This window comes from Anarhichas minor, unplaced genomic scaffold (assembly GCF_050575085.1).
Source record: "Anarhichas minor isolate MPS153535 unplaced genomic scaffold, ASM5057508v1 ptg000060l, whole genome shotgun sequence".
In the NCBI taxonomy this organism is placed as follows: Eukaryota; Metazoa; Chordata; class Actinopteri; order Perciformes; family Anarhichadidae; genus Anarhichas; species Anarhichas minor.
Genome location: NW_027466506.1, coordinates 564,227 through 587,135, shown reverse-complemented (window position 1 = coordinate 587,135; position 22,909 = coordinate 564,227). Strand labels below are relative to the sequence as shown.

The 22,909-nt window shown below is 42.7% G+C and overlaps 1 pseudogene; it reads right to left on the bottom strand.

The window, feature by feature from the left end:
• Positions 1–14,018: 14,018 nt before the first annotated feature.
• On the bottom strand, positions 14,019–17,726 carry LOC142933412 (uncharacterized; annotated as a pseudogene).
• Between the last annotated feature and the right edge of the window lie 5,183 nt (positions 17,727–22,909).

The window sequence follows — 22,909 nt, the reverse complement described above, 5'->3', positions numbered from 1 at the left end:
TCACACTGAATGAACTGAATTTAAAGCTGCAGGACAATTCAGTGAAATTAATTTTTCTAAAATGAATTACTTTATTTTAAGATGCACATTTTGAAAAGCTTTCTGTTATGTCAGTTATTCTTTAATCCAGACCTTATTGTACTTGAAATGAGAAGAACATTTATTTATGTATTTCTATGTATTATTTATAATCCATCCAGTTACATGTGAAAAATGAGAATAATAATTGTTAAAATATAAGATGTGTACTTTCTTTATTTGATTTGACAGTTGTTGACTACACAGAGACGTTACTAGTGCTAGGCTTCTTGAATATATATATACATATATAATATATATATATATATATATATAAATATATATGGCACTAAATAGTGCAAGTTCAATATTATTGTAATGTTCCAGACCTTTGCCCGAGGAGATTTTGTCAATCTGGACCTTTTGGAATTTGAATTGAATACCCCTGCTGTAGGGGTCAGGGTTCTGACATTTGGTTCTCTGTTTGGGCTTTTTTTTTTTTTTACAAAGCAGGAATTATGGTCTGGAGAAATGGGGATTGTGTGGCGATTGCTTTAGCCCTGTTTCTCCGCTGCGGGGACAGTTTGTAGCGTGTGTGCTGCTGTTGGTTTTCCTGCTAAGCTAGTTTAGTGTAGCACGCCTCCCAGAACACACGTGCCTCACCAGAGTACAATGTTGTTCTTCTGTGGTGGGCGTGTCAGACAGCACGTTGTCTGTTACGTCGGGTGGGTTGCCCTGTTGAGCGCAGTGGCTCCAATTATATTTCCCACAATTTAAGCTTCTACAACTTCCAAATGCACTAATATTATTCAAACGTATTGTTTGATTCGTAATGCGTAACGAACCGTGAACCTCGTACCAAATGGTTCAATGCGAATATGTGTATTGTTATACCCCTAATAACCTGTAGCTGTGGCATCATAATGAGGTTATTAGGAGGTGGTTCAACTGTAGTAGGACAGCACTTAAGGCCCAGGTATGAAACACACGGCCCGCCACTAGTTTTCACCCTCTCATAACCAGCTCTGCAATCAAAGACTACGTCTGTCTTAAGTTGCCTGATCATTGACATGGTAGTCTTTCCCATCTTTACAATCCCATATGACTTGAACTCCTGCCTCATTGGCACACCACGTCCCTTTTCTAGAGCAGCTTTTACTCATGGTAATGTAAATTATAAGAATGTAAGTTACATTGGTGGGTGGTGTATGAGCTATAACTTCCTGTGTGTTTGACTCGCTCAAAGGTCAGCACTGTCAAGATGGCTGGCTGTTGGTTAATGGCGCCAAAGTCAATGTTGAAGTTGTTCTTGACATGACAGATGTATTTTTCTATTCATGTTCATTGGTCATTGTCAAAAAATACATCTATGACATGATGTAGAACCTCTGTAGGCCCACATGACACATTGGTCAAATCTACAGTGTACTATTCACTGTACGTTTCCATTAATTCATACACACAACTGTATCTCAGCATAGCCTTCAGTTTCAACCAAAAGTCAAACATTATAGGACTGCAGTGAACTCATTGCTGAGCTTCGTGGACACTGTAAACTTCTGTGGGAGGATTATATAAAAGTAAAACACTCAATGGACAACTGCTAAAGCAGGAATGATACAAAAAGAAGAGTAAAAGAAGGCTTGAAGTCAAGGGACTGCAGAGGGAGGAAAGAGGTAGCGAATAGAAAAAAGAGGGAGTAAAACAGGAAAGATGGAGGAAGTGGTGATGGGAATTACAGTGCAGAGTCTGATGGGTCGGCTAATCACCACTTTGCCCTGCCTAATGTGGAGCCCCCGTGGCAACAGAACATGTTTTATTCACTAACTTATTACATCCCAGTCCACACTCACTGATAGCTAGCAGTTAGCACTTATGAACGAGATAGTGCCAAGCAGGAACCGGCTAAACACAACCTGGAGTAAATCTTAGATAATAAGGGCTTTGGCCTACATGTACAGTTTCTGTTGCAATAAATAGTATCATGCATAATTATTAGAGTTATAAAAGCTTTGCAGCTGCACCCAGAAGTGGCAACTACACCTAGTATCATGTTCCACTAACAAATCGGTATGCTAACTGACAAGTAGACTATTATAATATAACACCAATACGTAACTATTGTTCTGCGCAAAAAGGGCAGTTTGAAAAGGTAAAGTATGGTAATGGAATTTATACATTTTTGAATATTTCTATTTAGATATTTTTTTTCATTATTTTTTAATAAACAGGTCAGGCAGTACTCGTTTGGAGAGTAATTCACTGTAATGCGTATATAATCCATATGATGATGAGCGAGTACATGCAGGGCTGGTATAAAAAGCAACAAATTCCACACAGTGAGGAGGTTAGTGTGGATGGAGGGGTCAGATAAACACGGCACTGTCACCTAGTAGGTTGGCAGTTCGATCATGTACATGTCCTGTGCCGAAGTGTCCCTGAGCAAGACATTGAACCCCTAACTGCTCCCCGGGTGCTTCTCAGCAGCCCACTGCTCCCAATAAGCTAGGGATGGGTCAAATGCAGAAGTTACATTTCATGTGTATATGTATATGACGACTCTAATAAAATTTAGTTTTTTTTTTTTTTCAATTTTCGTGTCCTGTGTGAAGACATTGACTTATTTTACCATACTTTTGTTACATCACGTCAGCTGAGACTGTCTCTATAGAAATGTTTTGTGTAGACATTGCCTGTGGTTTTGTTCACTTCAGTTTGGGATGTAAGTTGAAATTGTCTCCAGAGATAGGGTAGAAGAGACGTGCTGGGTTTGAATGTTATGATATGAACCATAGCTCGTTGTATTTCAATTTTGGATATTGTGGAATGACACCGTTTTTCAATGACTCAGTGTTTGTGTTCTCAACTCTCACGACAGTAACATTGGGATACGACATAACATCATTCATCTTCTTTTTACTGTAGGAATCTCATCATAAAAAATATAAATAGTATAAAAATATACTATATAAATATAAATAGTTTATACTCACTGTACTGCATAACAAGAATGAACAGCACCTTGTGTAACATCAGTGTCAATCAACCTGATGCTGAACCACCTCAGGCTTCTGAAGTCCCCTGTAAGTTCAATGTTGTACCCCATACTACAGTGGGCCTTCTTTGCAACATATACAGTAACATATATGCTGTGTCTCAATGCGGATACTTCTGTTAGTGTTGACAACGTACTAAATGGAAGGGTACTTACTTGTGTAGTGTGTGAATTCCGACAGGGAAGTGTTGTCTCAGATCGCACATGGCCGTTATGCACTTACAGATAGATCAGCTGATCAACACGTCGGCAGTAATTCAATTCACACTGATAAATAAGCCAGCAATGGGTTCTAGCCGACTTCAGTATAGTTATACTTGGTGACAAAAAACTTTCATTTGTATAGTTCGGTGTTGCCAGTATCAATCGCAACCTCTGAAGCTTCCTCGTCCGTTGCAGGTCTTATTCTACAATTAGACAATATAATCATTATCCTCCTTAGATGTAACCAGTGTTTCCAAGTGTAAAAAACAATTGAGCTGTTTAAGTTTGATTTCATTGCTCATTTATAACTGAAATGGAACATTCTTATCTTTTTCTGAAAGAATGCTGTACCTCTTATAATAGGATAGTCAAAGCTATTCATTTTGCATTAGTCAGGCAATGTTTCCGTCCTTTCTCTGTTTTACAATAGCCTACTCATTACAGAATCATTCAGTGCTGTTTACTATTGATCGCCTTCATGAGGACACTATAGAACAAAATGGAGTTCTTGGAGTGTAAAATTGCCCATTCTCATCGGAAGACTCAGAAAACTCAGAAAAGGTTTTACGATTTTAATGTGTAACAGAAACTGAAGGGAGGTACAAGTTGAGCTGAAATAGGTTTATTCTTTAAAAGCCCTGGACATATACACTACGTAACTGTTTACCAGAGGCAAATTCCCCCCAGAGCATTTCGCTAAAAGGAAAACTCAATAAAAATGCAAAAGGTAGCTTAGCCTATACAACAGCTACCGACTGCCAGACGCTGCTCTGGGTCAATGTGAACTCTATAGTTGGTCCTCTGCCTGAAAAAGTCTTGAAACTATCGCTGCCAGTATGAACAGTTTTGACCGAATTATTCGTGGGCCAGTACTTTACTTCACAACATTTATTTGTCACGCTCCCCTTGTGTAAAGGCCTTATGAAGGAAAGCAAGCAAACAAAATGCCCAATATGTTGAACTATTCACAACCATTTAAAGGCAACTGACCTCCCACCAACTCAATATTGTAAACTGTACCTGAAGAGCAGGTGACATGACGTAGTGCTTGAAGGCTTCCGCTCATTTAAAGAGGTCACGCCGTATAAAATGGATCTGTAAGGTTTGCTTGTTTACTAAAGTGGCCAGCTATCATCACATTAAGCATCTGGGGACTAACATGTTTACGACTGTCACATGTGAAAAGTAATATTAGATGTAACCAACGCTCAATCTCATAAGTGATCCGTAGAGGTGAAAATGATATCAGCATAGTGTTTGGAAAAGTGACTTTTTATAGGCGGAGTTGGTGATGTATAAAAAGCACGTTGAGTGACACTCGTGTCCACAAAATCTGTTAAATTTATTGAGTGCTAAATTATTCTAATGTTTCTTCTCACTTGACTTTTATATGGAAAATCAGGTCCAGCTCTTCGCCGGTCTCAAGATATCTCTTCAAGATTTGATCATTTCAGAACGTCTGTTACTTTATAGATCGGAGATGTGTTATTGGAGGAGGTTCATTTACAATATGGCTGAGTTGGGCTCCGCTCAAGTTAATTGTTTATTGATCATCATAATAGGTGAATTATAATTTGATTGCTTCTTTGAATTGGCCAATTGTATTTTCTTCTACAATCTTCAATGTGATTAGAAACAGTGAGAGTCCAATTTAAGTTCCTTTGGCTGTTCTAGCTGGATCAGGCAATTAGACAGCGACAGAGGTTTGGGGTTATTGGCAGTCTTGTCACTCCACCTGCACAAGGTGACATTTGTTTCTCTCAGTCACATCGGTCTATCTCTCCCTCTCATACCTCTGAGATTAAAGCACAGGGAGCACAAACATGCGCTGACTGATGCCTCGGTTAACAGCGTGGTGAAGACCACAGTTCCACAGTCCAAGCGCAGAACAAGAGCGATCTCTTCTGGACGTTCGGTGTCACTACAACCAGCTGCAAGAGGAGAACAAGTGGACCACGGAGCGGAGAGAAAATGAGCTCATCAAAATCTCAATAAATGTCAAGGTGGGTGTATTTTACAGAATATACAGATGTTGCTATAAATACCATTTTGAGATGGTAAGTGAAGATACTACTACTGTTATCTAGAGAAGAAAAACACTAACCCTGCAAGGTTCCCCAATAGAATATTATGGGATTTTGGGAAGTCTTTAAAACACATTTGTGGATATTCCACATGATTTGCACTCACCTCGATCAAATAAGAGATTCATTGAGTTAGTTGAGCTATGCAAGGGCGTAGGTTTGGTCTCAGCATTGGTAGGGACACTGCCAGTCCCCGCCAGTCCCCCCCCGCCATCTAAAAAAGTCTTAGGCCATGTCCACATTACTCCGTTTTTACTCCGTTTTTGCTACGTTTACACTGAGCGGCCACACTACGCCGGAGTTTTGGAGCACCCTAAACGGAGGAGTCTGAAAACTCCCCCGAGGTTGGAGATATTTGAAAACTCCGGGGTTTTGGTTGAGTGTGGACGGTCGGAAACGGATGTGTGTTAGAAAAAATGAGCCCACACCCGTGTTCGCTACTGGATTGGTTATTAGCAGCCATGATGTCTCCGTCCCTGATTCGTCACACTCACTATCACGTGACCCGTACCCGGAAGAAAACAAACAGCCAGGGCGACCAGCGATTAATTTCAACATGGATAACTAATGTCAAGCGTTGCTGCTAGCACACCAGCTAGCAGCTGTTGTGCAGTGAAAGTCTGCATTTCTGTGGAGGAAGCAGCTGTTATTGGAGCAATTAGCGAGCGCCGTGACCAGCGGCGTCATCAGCCCTATGGAGCGGCCAAGCCAGTTAGCCGTAAATGCTATTCAGAGCTACGAGTGAGCTACGTTGTTTTTAGATTCTAATGAGAAGACACGCTGCTTCGTTTTACTTCTTCCGTTTGGTAGCCTTGAGAGACCTTAGTCTGTAAGTATGTCTGTATTAAGCATGAAGCACGAAGATATATTATATTCGCTCTTTTAGATTAGCATTTGTGTTGTATTAAATGCTAATTGCGGTTAGCATTTCCCCATTGGCGGTAATGTTAAAATTAGCTTAGAAGCTAGCTAGTCGGACATGTTACATGATGTTCAGAGCTAGAGTTGTGCCCTAAAATATGGAGCAATTCCCCCATGCCCTAAAGAATTGATAGAGGGCGAAGATGCTCTCCCTGTTTTTCTGCTGGGTGACCCAGCTCATCCCCTGATGCCGTATCTCATGCAGGAATACCCCAATGGCGGAGCTACACCACAGGAGCAGTATTATGGGCTATCACTTTGCAAGGCACGCATGGTGATTGAATGTTCATTCGGACGTTTGAAGGCAAGATTTGCAACTTTAAGGAGGGCAATGGACATAAACATGGAGGACCTTCCCTTTGTCATATATGCTTGTTTTGTGCTCCACAACTATTGTGAGGTTCACAAAGAAACTGTTAGCGAACAATGCATAAATGCTGCTCTGCAGTACGAGAGGGACTTCCAGCCACCTAGCAGAGCCACGAGAGCAGACAACAACGAAACCGAGGGGAAGCGCGTTAGACGTGTGCTAACCACATTTCTTGACCCATAACATAGTAGGAAGCAGCTGTTATTGGAGCGATTAGCGAGCGGTGTGACCAGCGGCGTCATCAGCCCCCACGGAGCGGCTGTCTGAAGCTACAGTTAGCAATAAATGCTATTCAGAGCTAGGAGTGACAAACAGACAACAACACAGAGGAAACGAGTGAGAGACGAGTGAGAGACGTGTGTTGACCACATTTATGGACCCATAATCTAGTAAACGTTTACGTGTAAGTGTTGATTTTAAAGTAAAGTTGATGTGAGAGAGAGAGAGAGAGAGAGAGAGAGAGAGAGAGATAGACCCGCAGCGCTGTAACTACGTCTGAAAAATAAAACTTCTAAAACTTTCCACGAACTGTGTCTGTTTGAGTTTATAGAGGAAGATCTTAAGTATCAAATACAACCTTTCATTATTAAAGACTACTTTATTACTCTGTCGTATTTTGTTTAACTAAGCAAGCAATCCACTTCCTGTTTACACCTTCATGCGCATGCCCAGTGTACGTTAATGGTCACGTGCTGTCCGCCTTCGAAGGCTGCCGTGTGGATGCAGATCAACTCGAGAATGATGCTGAAACTCCCGTGTGGACGGAGATCGTTTCTATTTGACAACTCTGCATCCAAATAGAAACGGAGTAGTGTGGACAGGGCCTTAGTCGATATCAGGGGCATTTCTAGGATTCAAAGAAAGGGGGGCCTTAGCCCCAAGGGGAGTGGCATGTTTTTTTTGGGGCCCATTTGGGGCCGTGGATATCCATTGTTTCAGACAGTTCATAGATTGGTTCAATCAGAACGAGTGTGATTTTCCTCTGTAGTTTTGCTTGCATTCAGTATATGATAACACAAGAGACAGAATTTCAGGGTCATAGTGAAATTTGACAACACAAATATGAACTTTTCTCAAATAAAGAGAGAAATAATTTTCCTGCTTGTAAAGGAAAGATGGATAAATTAGCTTTCATATCCGCGTCACTCCCAAATCCTAATTCTTAAAGGGACCGCACACAATGGATGGAGAATGGACCTGACAGTGTCAACTTTATATCGTTAAGTATGATGATGGGCTGTTGGATTGTAATTTGAAGGGGGAGAAAACATACAAACCAGAACGCACGCACATATGTAGCATGTTAGAGTTATAAATAACTTGTCCATGTGAGAAACAATAGTTTAATTTAATGACATCACCAAAATAAAAATATATATATTTTCTTTCTTCTTTTTTTTTTTTTTAAAGCCAATAATGCTTTAAAAAAACAACAACAGTAATTTGATGCGGTTGTTAAAATTACCTCTTTGTGAATAATGACGTAAGAACTCCGCTTAAACGTCGTAGCTTCACTCAGAAAGCTTTTTGACTTGGAAAGACACGTCCTCCAAAGTTACCTCGTGTCCAGACCGCAAAGGTCACATCAGCACAGCGTTCATGCGAGACCAAGACGTCTGTCTAAACCGCTTCCATCTGAGCCGAGCATTTGTCAAAGTGTGGAGCAGCAAAGTAGCAGCTAAACTCTGTGAGCAGCGTGCACAGTTTTCCTTTGTTATGTGTGAGTACTCCCTTTTCATTTTTCCATCAATACTGATGCATGTGATTGACACGATACAGAATCAATAAGTAACAGGGCAATGCAGGAGAAGAACATGCCATCAGAAACAATGATAATGATAAAACCCTAAAATATGTCGTATATTGCAGTTAAGTATTTTTATTTTACCTCAAATTTAAGTGTGTTAAAAAAATCGACTTGAGGCCTAAATAAAAAGCCTTTTCACACATGAGGTTTATAAAGCTAAATTATTTCTATAAATTCACTACAATTAAATGACATTTAACAATATGAATGGCAGTAAACTTTGTAACGGTTGCATCAGTCATACTGCTTCAGTAGAGCCCCCCGTCTTTCTGCTGTCTAATCATCGGGCCTCATTAGGCTCCGGCTCTTCTATTAGGGGCCCGTGGGTTGGCACAAAATGGCCACCCTCAGGCCCTCCCGCTGCCTGGCGAGGAGCTGCGAAACTGAGAAAGTGCCTTGTGATGTCTCCACCGCCCCGGCAGATCTATCCATCACCTTACCGTTTATCACCCTCGTCCACTGGCAGGCCGATCCATCAGAGCCTAAAGTGTCAGGGCCTGCTGGAAAACTCCAGCAGCTCCTGTGGTAAATAAGAAAGAAACGCAGCAGGATCACAGAGGAGGAGGCTCCATTTTCAGCACAAAAGAAAGAGGATAGCACTGCTGTTTTCACTGTAGTTATCGGTAGCTAGCCCCAAGTAGCATAAAAGGCAGGGGGTGTGAAAGAACCGCAGAGTGGAAACTCTACCCACATGACGGATAAGAGCCCCTTCTGGTGAAGGAGGCAATGAAGACGAGGAGGGAGAGTGATAAAGTGTGTCCTGTGTTTTTTGGTACAGAGGCTGTGTCTGGATTCTATTCGTTCAACTGCAGATACTCATGTTGAGATAAGCTTCTTTTACAAAACCAACTGTACACTGAAGAATCACGTTTCTTTGTTTCGGCCATGGTTTACTGTACAATTTTCAGATTCTTGTACTTAACTTGATAGTATTTTCATTTTATGCTACTCAATAATTCTACTCCACTAAATCTCAAGAGCAAATATGATACTTCTATCTCCACTACATACTGTACAACACATATTACACATTATAAAGCTTTAGGATTCATCATTTATTGTCATTATGCAACACAACTGCAGTTGTAACACATTTGTAGCACAAAAAACATGGTAAACAAAAACTGTAGTGCATTTTTGCATCATACTGAATGTAATCAGCAGCAACAGCAACACTGATGAGTTCTCTGGTCAGATGATGTGGCCAACATCTACACATTAAGAACTCAACATGAGGAGAACATTGTTCATCAACTGTGACTGTTTGAGCACCAAGCATCAGGATGTAAACACAGAGTCCTCCTCCTCTGGTCTACCAGAGTCCTGCTCTCTGTCCTCATGTCCAATCAAGTTCAGCTTGATCCTGGACCACCATGGATCCAGGTCTCTGTGAAGATGTGGACTCAGCAGTCACCGACCTCCCGCTGCTTTCATCCTTCTTATTTTTCTGTGACCGGGCATCAGACAGCCAGCAGCATGCTGGGTAGTTGAGTAGCCTGAGGTCCTAGCTGGGTTAGCTTAGCTTTCATCTGAGCTCTCCTCTCTGGGGCAGTTTGGTGGCATTTGGTCTGGTTGGTCGGCCGTGGACGATGATCGTTACATTACAGTCATTTAGCAGACGCTTCTATCCAAAGCCACTTACAGTTCAGATTCTATCACAGCGTAGGCACAGCTACGGGAGCAAATCCTCTCAAAGTCCTCTGCTCTTACTCCAATCCTCACGCTTCCTTTTCACATGTTGAGTGGATTCTGTCATATTAGTGATCCAGTAATAAACACGAAAAATTTGCGAAATTCATGCACATGCACCATCGTTGCCATAATAAAGAGATGTTAGTTGTTAGTCATTTTGTTAAGCAATATTCTTTATCAATACATAATACATTATTATAGGTTGAGCCACCCAGCAGTATACTGTGTAAAGTAGTTAAAATGAGCTCCACTTTTAACAGCTGCAACATTAAAGAGATGAGCACAAAAATGAAATTCAGAAATTCTAGGCTGTGAGAAAAAACAAAAAGTGATCCGTTGTCTTTGGCACAGCACGGCCAACAACGTGGCAACGGAGGTTAAAAGGTCGTCTATGACCCAAGTTGACATTTTCCTGCTAATGAAAACTTTTGTGTGTCTAAGATGCAAAGATTGTGGTATAAAAACACAATAATCATATTAATTTTATTTATATAGCACCTTTAAAAACAGAGTTTACTAAGTGCTTTGACAGACAAAGCAGCAAAAGCAAGACAATAAAAACAACAACAGGAAACTCAGTGAGACCGTCGATACGATAAAAATAAACTAAGAAATATAAAAAAATAAAATAAGGCTGCCAGCTGGCTCATAGGGGGTCAACATTTCCTCTATACAGTATATGTTGGGGCCAGACCAATACGTGCTTTAAAAGTGATCAGTCAAATCTACAGGGAGCCACTGGAGAGAAGCCAGGTTTGGGGTGATGTGATGTCGTCTGTTAAAACCAGTGAGAAGAGACTGTATATAATTAGTGGACATAGTCATTGTGACGTCACCCATTGGTTTGTGGGTCGCCATGTTGTTGTTTTTCCCAACCAATAAATAGAAATGACCATATTTGGAATGTGGAGGACTGATGTAGCGACCTGTCAATCACAGTAGCCCCGCCCTAAAGCATCCCCTGCTTTATGGTCTGTTTGACTCTAAATGGACCATAATGTACTAAATGAACATCATGCTGTATTGAAGAAGACTTGAAACTAGAGATTGAGACCATAAACTCATGTTTACAATGTTTACTGAGGTAATAAATCAAGAGAGAAGTAGAGTCATTTTCTCATAGACTTATATACAACCAGAGGAGTCGCCCCCCTGGTGGACATTAGAGAGAATGCAGCTTTAAGACTTGAAGCATCGGCTTCACTCAACAGAACCAGAGGTTGCCGCCTGTATAGAACGCAGCATGAGAACAGGTGCATTTAGCAGCACTGGGGCTAGCAGCAGGCGAGAAGTTTTTATCACAAACTGTTGTTGCAACAATGCACTACAGTTCAGTCTTGTCTTGTTGCCTTTTGTATGTATCACACACTATCTGTGTCTTTTTAACAAATTCAGTTCTGTGTGGAGTTTTCATGTCCAGCAAATAATCACATTTTATTCATCACAAGTGTGTAATTTACTTTTACTCTTTTCTATTTCTACTCACAACTTCTGTTTCGACATTCTTAGTTGTCCACTCATCTGTCTTCCTTTTGTCTCTGACTTTAACTGTCCTCTGATGTCGCAGGATCGTCACGGGACCTTCCTATTGGTCTACTGAGTCACACCAGTAAAGGTGCCCTCTCCCCCAGTGGATTAGCTTGGACCTGTTTCCAGAGTAGCACAGATGGGCTCTCTGATTCTGACCCAAATCTAACACCCCCTCAAGGTCACCGGGACCACTGGTGTGTGTGTGTGTGTGTGGGTGTGTGTGTGTGGCTGCATGCCTTGATCAACACAGGGACTATTCTCTTCACTCTTAATCAACAGTTCGTAAGCACACCGTTTTTTTCCCGCTCTTACTTTAGTCCAATCTCCATCCTGGTGTCTCTTTGGGGGTCAAAGTTCATGACCTCGTACTGACAGGACAGCTATGCCAACCTTTAGCAGCGATGGAGGCGGAGTCCTTGTGAAATGTCAAGCTGAATGTCAAGGCATGGCCTCAGGCCAAGGGGTCGACACTTCACCCCCCAGAGCACTGGGTTGTGTCTAAAAAAAGCTGCTTTTGACATTCGTCAGCCAGGAAGGGCGTTCGCTCCGCTTTCATTGGGCTGCACTTAGTGATTCCACTCCATCGCTAAGAAACTACAATGTGGAAGAAACTTGCATCTCATCCACCACTGCTGCTTATGTTAGAGCGGCTGAGTTAGATCACTAGACCAGTGCCTCTCTCCTGCTAGAGCCAGTATAGGCCATTAGCTTAGCTTAGCATAAAGACTGGAATCAGGGGTTTACACCCCGTAAAACCACAACTTGTTTCTGTTTTGTTTGTTTGTTTTGTCCTAATTAGTGAGATTTTAAAGCTTTGAGCAGGGCCGGGCTCAGCTGTGTCCTTTGTTTGTCTTTATGTAAAGCTTGATGATGAGCAGAGCGTACTGACATGAGTCATGTTTCTCATCAGACTAACAAGTGAATGAACTTGAGTTCAAATATTCATTTTTATTATGTGCAGCCAAAATCACTTCATTTGCAACGCAGCACTGAATGTGTACAGGATTACAGTTCCTGTTATTTCCTCTTTTTGTTTTGTTTTAATCTTCTTCTTATTTATGGTTCTGCCTGTTTTCATTTGTTTTCACTTATCATTAACTTCTTTTTTCTCTATTTCTGCTGTGTGTTCATTTTCCACACTGCCCAATATCACCATTTGTCTTCAGGCGGGGACAACACCGTCCATCCTCACAGACTCAGAGTTAGAGTACATCGTTTCCTCTTTGAGTCCTCATCCTTTGTTTTCAGTACCTTGAACTCATTGTCATGTATTTTTTGAGCAGACTATGACATCATAATCTCATGTAAATAACTGAATAGGACATTGAATGATACAGAGTCACGGATTACAACAGTGATCTGGTTTTTCAGATTTTTCCCATTTAATCCAAAAAACAAAAAGAACAAAATACAGTATACAGTAAATACAGTATTCAATTAAATTCAATTCAATTTATTTTTGTACAGCCCAAAATCACAAATTACAAATTAGCCTCAGAGGGCTTTACAATATGTACACATTTGACATCCTCTTGTCCCGGGACCCTCACATCGGAACAGGAAAAACTCCCCCAAAAAAAAACCTTTAACGGGGAGAAAAGAGGAAGAAACCTTAGTGAGAGCAACAGAGGAGGGATCCCTCTCCCAGGATGGACAAAAGTGCAATAGATGTCATGTGTAGAACAGGATAACTGAATTACAACACATTCAATGTAATTACAACACATTCAATGTATAACAGAACCACGGCAGGAGGAAAGACCTGGTCCAGGTATAACCCGGATACACAGGAACCTGTGAGGCGAGAAAGCACAGATACTCTGGTGAAGAAGCAGGTCAATAATGTGCATTAATGGTATCGGTAATATGAATTAGTAATGTGAGTAATAATAAAAGTGATATTAGCAGTTGGAGTCAGCAGGGCCATGGTAGGAGGAAGGACCAGGGTCCAGATGAAATCATGCACCATGGAAACCTGTGAGGAGAGAAAGCACAAGGACTCCGGGGAAGAGACAAAGTCAGTACTGTGCATTAATGGTATCGGTAATAGGGGTAATAATGTTAATAATGAAGATCGTAGTAGATGTCAGCAGGGCCATGGCTGGTGGAAGGACCAGCGTCCAGATAAAACTGGGGTCATGGGAACCTGTGAGGCGAGAAAGCACAAATACTCCGGGGAAGAAGTAAAGTTAGTAATGAGCATTAATGGGACATCAATGCAGACAGAGGTGAAGAAGAGGAGGAGAGAGGTGCTCAGTGTATCCTAAGGAAGTCCCCCTGTAGTTTTTGCCTATACCAGTTTGTCTAAGGGCTGGTCCAAGGCAAGCCAGAGCAGCCCTAACTATAAGCACTATCAAAGAGGAAAGTCTTAAGCCTACTCTTTAATGTGCTGAGTGTGTCTGCCCCCCGGACTGAAACGGGAAGCTGGTTCCACAAAAGAGGAGCTTGATAACTGAAGGCTCTGGCTCCCATCCTACCTTTTAAGACTCTAGGAACCACAAGTAACCCTGAATTAATGGATGGAATCTAGTAGGGCAGTATGGTACTATAAGCTCTTTAAGATATGATGGTGCCTGACCAATTCGGGCTTTGTAGGTAAGTAAAAGGATTTTAAATTCTATTCTAGATTTTACAGGGAGCCAGTGCAGAGAAGCTAATACAGGAGTAATATCATCTCTTTTCTTAGTTCTTGTTAGTACACGAGCTGCAGCATTCTGGATCAACTGGAGAGATTTCAGAGACTTATTAGAGCAGCCTGAAAATAAGGAATTGCAGTAATCTAGTCTAGAGGTAACAAATGCATGAACTCATTTCTCTGCATCGCTTTGAGACAGGATGTGCCTGATCTTTGAAATATTACGTAGGTGAAAAAAGGCAGTCCTAGAAATTAGTTTTATCTGAGAGTTAAAAGACAAATCCTGATCAAAGGTAACTCCAAGATTCTTTACGGTGCTGCTGGATGCCAGCGCAATGCCATCTAGAGAAACTATATCATTAGATAACTGATGTCGGAGGTGTTCTGGGCCTAGTAGAATAACTTCAATTTTGTCTGAGTTTAACATCAGGAAGTTGCAGGTCATCCAGGTTTTTATGTCCTTAAGACATGCTTGCAGTTTAGCAAGCTGATTGTTTTCATCTGGTTTGATCGATATATATAATTGAGTATCATCTGCATAACAATGAAATTGTTTTCTGATAATATTGCCTAAAGGAAGCATATATAAGGTGAACAAGATTGGTCCAAGCACAGAACCTTGTGGAACTCCATAATTGACGTTGGTCTTCATCGAGGCTTCATCGTTTACATAAACAAACTGAGATCGATCCGATAAATAGGATCCAAACCAGTTCAGTGCGGTTCCCTTGATGCCAATATAATGTTCTAGTCTCTGTAACAGGATGTAGTGGTCTATAGTGTCGAACGCAGCACTAAGGCCTAAGAGGACAAGAACAGAGACTAGTCCTTTGTCTGATGCGATTAGAAGGTCATTAGTTATTTTTACCAGAGCTGTCTCTGTGCTATGATGCTTTCTAAATCCTGACTGAAAATCCTCAAATAAACTATTGTTGCGTAGAAAGTCACACAACTGATTTGCAACTGCTTTCTCAAGGATCTTAGAGAGGAAGGGAAGGTTAGAGATCGGTCTGTAGTTGGCCAACACCTCTGGATCGAGAGTGGGCTTCTTAAGAAGAGGTTTAATTACAGCTATTTTGAAGGACTGTGGTACATGGCCTGTTAATAAAGACAGGTTGATCATATCTAATAAAGTCCTGCAAATTAATGGTAGCACTTCTTTAAGCAGCCTAGTTGGTATAGGGTCTAAGAGACAGGTAGAAGGTTTAGACGTAGAAATTGTTGAAGTCAGTTTGTCGAGGTCGATGGGAGTAAAGCCATCTAAACATATATCAGGGTTTACAGCTGTTTCTAAGCTTACCCTATTTGTGGAAAGATCGGTACTAGTCGAGGGCAGGAGATTATTAATGTTCTCTCTAATAGTTATAATCTTATCATTAAAGAAGTTCATGAAGTCATTGCTACTGAGGTCTATAGGGATACTCGGCACAACAGAGCTGTGACTCTCTGTCAGCCTGGCTACAGTGCTGAAGAGGAACCTGGGCTTGTTCTTATTTGTCTCTATTAACGATGAGTAATAAGCTGCTCTGGCATTACGGAGGGCCTTCTTATACGTTTTAAGACTGTCTCGCCAGACTAACCGAGATTCTTCCAAGTTAGTGGAACGCCATGTTCTTTCAAGTTTTCGCGATGTTTGCTTTAATTTGCGTGTTTGAGGGTTATACCATGGAGCGAACCTCCTTTGTTTTACTAACTTCTTTTTTAAAGGAGCAATAGAGTCTAGTGTCCTTCTCAGTGAGCTTGTAGCACTATCGACAAGATGATCAATCTGGGTAGGACTAAAGTTAGCACAGGAGTCCTCTGTTATATTGAAGCATGGTATTGAGTTAAATATAGACGGAATCACTTCTTTAAATTGAGCTACAGCACCATCAGATAGACATCTAGTGTAGTAACTCTTGCTTACCAGTGTACACTCCGTTAGTAGGAATTCAAAGGTTATTAGATAATGGTCCGATAAAAGAGGGTTCTGTGGAAAGACTATTAAAACAAAACAAAGATCTGATATTTAAGAGTCCACATTTAATTATCCTATTTTGTTGCACTGTTGCGGTAGTTTTAACTTGGATTAGGTTATTTTGTTTAACTCCTCGATCGTTTATTTTTGATTTAATTAATTTAAGTGGCCGTGGGGCAGACACAGTCTCTATGAGGTTTTGGGTAAGTAACTGCTCTAATGGAAGCGCAGAGGAGTGTGTAAGACTGCAACTCTGCTTCCTGGTCTAAACTCTGGGTTGTCATGGACCAGGTCCATACAGAAACTGGGTCAGATTTGCAGAAATGAGATCTGCTCCATCCAAAGTGGGATGAATGCCGTCCCTCCTAAGCAGACCAGGTTTTCCCCAGAAAGTGTCCCAGTTGTCTACGAAGCCCACATTGTTTGCTGGGCACCACCAAGACAGCCAGCGGTGAAACGATGACATGCGGTTAAACATTTCATCATTGGTCAGATTCGGGAGCGGGCCAGAGAAAACTACGGAGTCCGACATGGCTTTTGCGTATGTACACACAGATTCCACATTAACTTTAGTGATCTCAGAGAGCCGTAGTCGGGTGTCATTACTGTATTTATGGTTATCTTTAGCCAGTACTTTCAGATAGGACTCAATGTCGCCTGCTCTGGCCCCGGGTATACATGTAACTGTAGCCTCTGGTTTCGCTAGCTTCACGTTTCTCAGAATAGAGCTGCCTATGACCAGAGTTGGTCTCTCAGCTGAGAAATCAACTCTGCTGGGTGCGGAAGACCAGTTTGTAACGCGAGGTGGCTGCTGGCGAGTCGAGTGCCTCCCGGGAGCAGTCACCCGGCCCCCCGGCTGCTCGGGGGCTGCAGGGAGACGGCTAGCGGGAGCCACGTCTGTTTGGGCCGCACCGGCTACGCCCGCAGTCACCAGCATCTTAGCTTCCATGGTGCGGAGCCGTACTTCTATCTCGCTAAGCCTTGCATCTAACCGTTGAGTTACCTCCGTCTGCGCCAACGAGTAGGAGCGAAGGGTAGAGGAAGCCCGGGAGGGAGTATTCTCCGTCAGGACTGCGAAGCGGTTGGAGGTGTTTAACGGAAGCTCCCCAGCTGGTTTTCTCAGGAGGCCGCGGCGTACCACCTCCGTCCAGGATGCCGGTTTCGGAGTGGAGCTATGGGTCGGGTCTATAGCAGGTCCTCTCAGCTCGTGGTCGGAGGACCGACTCTCCTCCCCGTCCGCAGGGCCGGGTAGCCAGGGAACAGTCTCTGCAGTGTCCGAGACCAGTTGAGATTGCATAGATGAGATATGCTTTGCCTGGGCCGCCGCTACGGATACGAATCCGTCGATCAGCTGTTCCCTTTTCCGGACTTCAGACTCTAGGCGGTGAAAATCGTCCCTTAACTGTGAGTATGCGAGTTTGCAGTCTCCACACAGACCTGGCTGAATGGCCATGTTGGAAGTTCCTGCTTCCGGTTTATCTGAAATGAGAGGGAAAAGGTGATGGCTCTGCTCAGAAGTTCTCACAAAAACAAACAAACAAATGTATGTAGCAGAAGTCGGTAGGCGAGTGAAAGGCGTAAAGGTGTGTGTGATCCGATGGCCTCTCTCGCTGCTGCTCTGTGCTCTCTCACAGGGAATCAAAAATAGTATATATCATAAAAACCTAAACAAGCTTCTGTTTTTCTTTCTCTTCCATCGATTCATTTGTTCTATTTTTTGCTTCAGAGACAGAAAACAGCTGCTCACTGTCTCCTCCCTTCAGTTCCTTTCTCTCCCGGGCTGAACTTTTCCTCTTGAATAAAGAGGAAGACAGAGAGCAGCGGAAAGAGAGAGAGACAGGAGTAAAAGTCCTGAGTAAGCGTCGCCTGCTGAGAGAAGTTTTTCCCCGCCATCAATCCTCTGTCGGAGTCTGGCTCCCTCGCCTCGTTAGCTAATTGAATAAATGAAAGATTGCTCTCTGCTCCTTGGGCATCGTGTGTCCCTTTGGCTTTGAGTTGTTGTTGTTTTTCTTTTTTCCTGGTGTTCCTTCTCTGTCGTTTCTGTCCTCCCCCGACTATTTCTATGTTGAATTCACATAAAAATAACATTATAGTAATGACACCAGAGGTAATGGGTGTCCATGCTGTGTGTGTGTGTGTGTGTGTGTGTGTGTGTGTGTGTGTGTGTGTGTGTGTGTGTGTGTGTGTGTGTGTGTGTGTGTGTGTCTCAGGTCCTGAAGGGATGGGTGCTTCAAATGACACCTCCAGATGCGCTGGAGAAGAGGAGGAAAGATATGGGAGTTTATTTTAGCGGAGTAAAAGTAAGGGAATGGGGGAGATAGATGGGAGAGGTGAGGAGGAGAGGAGATAAGGAGCAGAGGAAACGAGTGGAGAAGAAGAGGAGATAAGGAGCAGAGGAAACGAGTGGAGAAGGAGAGAAGATAAGGAGCAGAGGAAACGAGTGGAGAAGGAGAGGAGATAAGGAGCAGAGGAAACGAGTGGAGAAGGAGAGGAGATAAGGAGCAGAGGAAACGAGTGGAGAAGGAGAGGAGGAGAAAATGAAAGTAGTTGTACATGTGAAAGGACGGTAAAGGGTAATGATAAGAAAGGTTAAGAATTAAAAAAAATCACTTTATTCTAATCCAAGCACCCCGGGAATCATTATTGAGAGAACCATGATGACTTTTAGTGTGTGTGTGTGTGTGTGTGTGTGTGTGTGTGTGTGTGTGTGTGTGTGTGTGTGTGTGTGTTGCTCTACAGAAGGCTGTCTGTCACCCAGGCCTGTTCTGCTGTCATTAAACGTTGATGTGCAGATGGCGGGAGCCCGTAAAAGCGCTTTCACCTCAGTCCTCCATAGCATAGTGTTTATGAACAGCCACCATAATGCCCCATAATGCACTGCCAGCTATCAATTACATTCAGCAGCCTCTCCTGCAGAGTCTCCGCTCTCTTACTTCAACGACTTCACTGTCTCAGTTGTACCTGCACCGTGCTCGGTCCTTGCATCATTAAGTACTGTTGAAGAGGTAGAAGTAGTATAAAGATTCTGGGCTCTAAAATGAAAATGGTTGTGGAGTTAATATTGAATGAAATGAAACAGAATCCAGGAACAGAGGAATTGATATTGATGTGGAACTAGTGAGAGATGCATGACCTCGGACTCAGACATCCATAGAAATGCTCACAGCTGATATTTGAGCATTACCTCAATTTGGTTGCAATTATCCAAAATTCATACATTACAATTACATTTTCATATATAAATAGTTGTGAGAGTGGATATTCATTTATGACCCATGGGATCAGTATGTGTAGTAAAATAATCAAAGGTGAGCTTACTGAAATACCCAAAAGAAGCCCCAAAAGAGATGCTTTTTACCTTGTTTCTTACAAATGAAACGTATTGTTTTTGCTCCTCCGGATGTTGTGCACTAAACGCTGGTGAAGATCACATCTGTAGGAGTGGTGGGAAAAGTCTTAAAAGGTGACGAGTTTGTCTTAGGCCTGCGTATCCAGCACTCATCCCATGGTTCAGGAGTTACAAGCACTAATGTAGTGTTCTCTGTGTAATGCGATTTCAAGATCGCCTGCTTGAAGAGTGGGGTCAAACCAGACGACTCCTCTGGTTGTATAGAAGTCTATGAGAAAATGACTCTACTTCTCTCTTGATTTATTACCTCAGTAAACATTGTAAACATGAGTTTATGGTCTCAATCTCTAGTTTCAAGTCTTCTTCAATACAGCATGATGTTCATTTAGTACATTATGGTCCATTTAGAGTCAAACAGACCATAAAGCAGGGTATGCTTTAGGGCGGGGCTACTGTGATTGACAGGTCTCTACCAGAGACGTATACAACTCTACGTCACTCCTCCACATTCCAAATATGGTATCTTCTGTTCATTGGTTGCAAAAAACAACAACACACCAATTGCTGAACTGGAGGCTTCCAAACATCAGTCCACAAACCAATGGGTGACGTCACCATGACTACGTCCACTTCATATATATGTATATATATATATATATATATATATATGGGTCGAACAGTGCCAAATGTAAAAGGTGTGCGTGCATTGAAGGAACTCATAATGTTGGTTTTTACCGAGTAAGAAAATGAAGAGCAGAGAAGGTCCCCGATGAACCGTTAATCCTGGAACCTACCGGCTATCGTTAACATCGATTGAACTGCTGGGGAGAAAATTTCGGGGGGGTTCCGTTGTAGCCAGTGGATATCTGGGCCAAGACTTTCATCATCTGTACGCCTCTTTGGCCTTGTATCTCATGTGCCGCTTCTGCCGTCTGTGAAATATTTTTGCAAGAGCACTGTCACTGCTTCGCTCCACCCAAGACCATTGTGATTGGTTTCAATGAAATACAAACAAGCCCGTGCGTTTTGAATAAGAATGTGCAGAGGCTGTCTGTCGCGCTGACACAGCTGCTGTAGAAGAAGGTCCGGCTACTGTGAGACTACTGACATCACAAATGTTCTGCGCGGGCCACTGCTCTGCACTGAGTTATATACTTTTTAGGATCTCAAAAAACACCGTCGTGGTGCAGCCATGTCATCCCCAACAGAGAGATCTTTCACTTGCCTGATATTGCAATGCCCTCTGCAGGAGAAAGAGGAGTACCTCCTGCTTTCCTCCACCGAAACTGTCTGCTTGGATTTCAGTCTAAAGCCACTGCACGCCTGCTCGTGTGCTGAATTTGAAGAAACTTTGTATTCTTTGACATTAGACGTGGATTAGTACAGCCCAAAACAGCAGCCTCTCTTATAAATGTGCTTCTTTTATTTTCTGGCCTTTCGATGTCCAGCGTGGTCGGGAAGTTTAACTCAATCTTGTTTACCTGCTTTCTGAGACGACTCACTCTCATCAAATTACCAAATTACTACAAGTCCAGGAAGTGATGGACAGGACACTTTTAAAGCACTTTCTGGTGGCTGTTATTTATCATAATGCGATATCACCCTGATGAGCGATCAGACTTCAGTCCCTTCCCTCCCGCGATATTGCCGAGGTAATTTCAGGACGACTCTCTCCAGCTGCCGGGGAGACATCTTAACCCGAGACGAGACTTATTAAGACGGATGAGACATCGTTTGCCTCGAGGCTTTTACCTTGAGGGAGAAAAATATGTTTTCAAAATAACCCATCACTTGAGTTTCTGCCTGCTAAGTAGTGGCAAAATGGAAGACCTTTGTGCCAGTCTCGAGATGGAAATGATTTGCTTAACACGCACTGCTTTTCTACATTCAAATGATGTACTTGAAGGTGCGGAGGGCCCTTAATGGTTTTCAGGAAAAAGCCACTTTTGTGCTGAAGTGCTTTGAAATCTGCGTGTGCCGTCTTGTTAGAGGATAACCTTCTCTCCTCGCCTCCCCTCTCCTGTGCATTAGAGGGAGTGTGTGTGGCCTATTGGCGGTGTGTGCTGTGTGTCGGGGGGGGGGGGGGACCGTGCTCTGATAGCGTGTCAGAGTGAATTAGCCTCTGCGTGGCGTCCGCCTGGCACACGCCGTAGTCTGCCCTCTGCCCACCGCCCCGCATATGTGCCCAAGATTAGAATTAATAACCGGCGCTGCCAATCATGCTTTAATCACAATAACTCTGCATTTAGGGGGCGCGTGAAGGTCACGGGCATCTGGGCCTCGGGATGGCCAATCTGGAGCAGCTAATAAGGCAAGTTTACACAAGCAGTGTGTGTGTGTGTGTGTGTGTGTAGGTGTGTGTGTGTGTGTGTGTGTCCCTGATGGACTCATCTTCAGTGTCGGTGGTGGCAGCTGCGTAGGTGAGCCACAGAGAGACTGACAGGAGGAGTACAGGATAAGAACAGTGCAGGGCGACACACCGACTGATGGGGAGACGTACAAGATACTGTGAGCGTACTTCCTGTGCTTTGGTGTGGCTGTATACTGTATACAGTATACAGTATACTGTATACAGTATACAGTATACTGTATACAGTACTATAGCACTATACAGACTAATTGTCGCAGTTGTGTCTGGCCCAGTTGTACCATCACCATCTGCTTACGCTCCAAATTCGTCAAAAAGTGTTTACCTGCAAAGTAAAGCTACGTTGAAAGTTTCTTTCTTTCTCTTTCTATAAGCAAACTTTCTGTCTGCATGTAATGAGGGTAAACATTAGGTTTCCTGTGAACACGGAAGTTTATTTTGAAAAGAGAAAAACATGAAACAAGCTGAACCTGACACTGATGGAGGCTAGAGGGATACGTAGAGTGTCATAGTTTGAAGCATTAGACCACTGACCAACGTCAGAGTTCAAAGAGTTGAGAATGTGTTATTATTGATACGCAAATCTCACTGAATTCGGGATATCCATCATTTTAAGGTCAACAATAGTATTTACTAGAGCTGGGCAAGTTAACGCGTTATTATCGCGTTAACGCATTAATTCAATAACGCCGACAATTATATTATTGCGCGTTAACGCAGTTTTTTTTTAAATTTATTATTAAGCGACATTTTTAACACAAGAACCAGGCAGCGAGCGGTGAACACCTGCTGGTGTGACGTCACTTCCTTCTTCCCCCAGGTCCGGAACCCCTCCTACACTCCGTCACACAGACATGCACACACGCACACACACACACACACACACACACACTCTCACACACGCACTCACTCACACTCA